We start from the raw sequence: 2,924 nt of genomic DNA, 5'->3' as shown, positions 1-2,924 counted from the left end.
AGGTTCCTCAAAAAATTAAAAATAGATCTACCCTATGTCCCAGCAATAGCACTGCTAAGAATTTACCCAAGGGATACAGAAGTGCTGATGCATAGGGGCACTTGTACCCCAATGTTTATAGCAGCACTTTCAATAGCCAAATTATGGAAAGAGCCTAAGTGTCCATCCACCGATGAATGGATAAAGAAATTGTGGTTTATATACACAATGGAATACTACGTGGCAATGAGAAAGAATGAAATATGGCCTTTTGTAGCAACGTGGGTGGAACTGGAGAGTGTTATGCTAAGTGAAGTAAGTTGTACAGAGAAACACAGATACCATATGTTTTCACTCTTATGTGGATCCTGAGAAACTTACCAGAATACCGTGGGGGAAGGGAAGGGGAAAAAAAAATTATAGAGGGAGGGAGCCAAAACATAAGAGACTCTTAAAAACTGAGAATAAACTGAGGGTTGATGGGGGGGTGGAAGGGACGATGAGGGTGATGGGCATTAAAGAGGGCATCTTTTGGGATGAGCACTGGGTGTTGTATGGAAACCAATTTGGCAATAAATTTCATATTTAAAAAATATATTTTTTCAAAATATTCTGGCTTTTGTCAAATACATAGTTTCTTTTAGATTTAATTCTCGAGAAATTCTCTAACTGCAGTTATTTGAAAAATCTGTAAGTTGTTCTGAATACTATGACAGCTTACCTGGAACTGCTTAATTCAGAATACTTATTCCTTTTATTACAGGTAAATAAAGTTTAAGATTAAAGAGGTAGGCATTTCCATTTATCAAAGGGAATGAATTTGTAATCTACATATTTATGTTTAGTAAGAATATTGTCTTCTTGGTTATGTGGCTTATTTAAGCCACAAAAGTGAAGTCCATCTCTAGAAATCCTTACCTCTTTAAATAATTGAACTCTAATCCTTCTTATATATTTTGCCCCATTCCTGCTCCCAGTGTTTTCCTGCCCAGAATCTAGAGACTAATATAGACTAATCTATAGACTAATATCCTCAAATATTCTCTCATATCTATTGCTTTCATTTACGCTAACAACTTTGGGTATAACTTCACCTTCTGAGTTTTTGGTAACTCTTTCCCCTGCTTCTGTAATAGCCCTGTCTTTAGTGTAGGATGTAGGCAAGTGTAGCAGTCTACCACTCTCTCTCTCCTGCAAAGCTTCTGCCTCTTATTCTATGTCTCACATTTTAAACGTTGGAAGTCTGGCAGAGACTTTGATGATTCTTAAAAATGTTCATCAGTTTATATCACAGAAAATTTATTTTAATTGTGAAAAGGGAAAGGAAGTAGAAGAAAATACAGTAGTAAAATGTGTGTATTTATGTTTGGGTATGTAATTCACTTCCATATGTGCACTCGGCCAAATCCAGCTCTATGTACTGGGATAGAAATTGGTTTGATAACTGCACTGCCTGCTACCCATATTTTTTTTCTACAAAGTTCCCTTTTGGTGGGAAAACCTTTGCTGAAAAATCTATACAATTAACATAATTAATTAGGAATCATCTAATTCAGCCTCTTTTGAAGGTTAACCATAGGCTTAGAAGATTAAATGCATATGTAACACCTGCATTTTATATCATGACTTCTGGATCAGAGAAATAATAAGTAAAATAAGTGAATGAGCTAATGACCATCTTCTTCCTTCTTATCATCCCTACATATTAAGAGCAGTAGGAATAAAAGCAAACAAACAAAGTCAGCATAATCTAATAGCTCTGTTGATAAATGAACAATCTTCATTCTGATCCTTGTTTCCAGATGCTCATAAATTAAGATTACATTAAAAAAATCTCCCAAGTATGCTGTCCTTTTAGTATCCCAGAAATCAAGTTTCGGGGTTTGTTTATTCAATTGCTTATTTACTTATTAAGAGAGGCCAGGGAATTAAAGCAGATATTCTTACAATATAAAGCTCTTCCATGCCAATTTTTTTTCAATCCTTCTTGGCAGCTGATATGCTATTTCCATGTCTGTTCTTTATTATGCTTCAGGAAATACGAGCTCTATCAAGGCTGAACTCTATGGTTGTCTCCTCATCTGACTTACTAGTTGAATCATAAGGGATGTAGCTATAATTTGCACACAAGTTTTATGATTGTAACATGGTGAGCCAGGTTAGGATTTCCATTAATGATCTCCTGAATTTAGATCTATGTTTCTTTGATGCATTCTCAAGTGATGACAAAATCAAATAGAGTGCACACAAAAGCAGGCATCAGTGAAGCTAGTAGATATCTTTAACTCTTGCCTGAAGGAATATTCTATCATATTGGAAAGACATAAATGCTGATTTTTAATGTGCATTTTGATGAAATCTGCCTTATATTTAATTATGGAATAATAATAACTGTACAAAACAAATTCAGTATATTGCTTTTTTCTACTTATTAGAAGTTAACCATTTAAAACCTTAGTGTCATAAGTGAGACTATATATTCTCCATCATAATGAGATCTTCTTGTCCAAATAGTACGTAATATTAAATAGTACTTAAACCTTTACTCTGTGCTGTTACATTCTTGTAACTCTTCTTTCTCTTTTTTTTTTTGATTTAAAATTATATAGCACCTTTATTTCTAAGAAATTATTTGTCCCTGTTTTAATTATGCTATCTTCTTTTTCCCTCTCCCTTCCATTAATAGATAATTATAGAATATTGTTATTTGTCAGGTGTTCTGATAGGCCTTGAGAAAAAAGTCTTTGCTATCAGCAAGTCAACACTGAGAAGCCCAGTGAAGAAGTATGTAAACACTAGTCATCTTTGTCATTCTAATTGAGATAAAATACCTGCAAACAGAGGGGCATTCTACTTGGTGATGAGAGTTAGTGTTAATTCATGAAAGTAACATAAAACTACAAACATAAACACAAAGTTAGATACAGAGTCTTAAAAAGATCACA

This window comes from Acinonyx jubatus, chromosome C2 (genome assembly GCF_027475565.1).
Source record: "Acinonyx jubatus isolate Ajub_Pintada_27869175 chromosome C2, VMU_Ajub_asm_v1.0, whole genome shotgun sequence".
Taxonomy (NCBI): Eukaryota; Metazoa; Chordata; class Mammalia; order Carnivora; family Felidae; genus Acinonyx; species Acinonyx jubatus.
Note: the sequence above shows the minus strand (reverse complement) of the source record.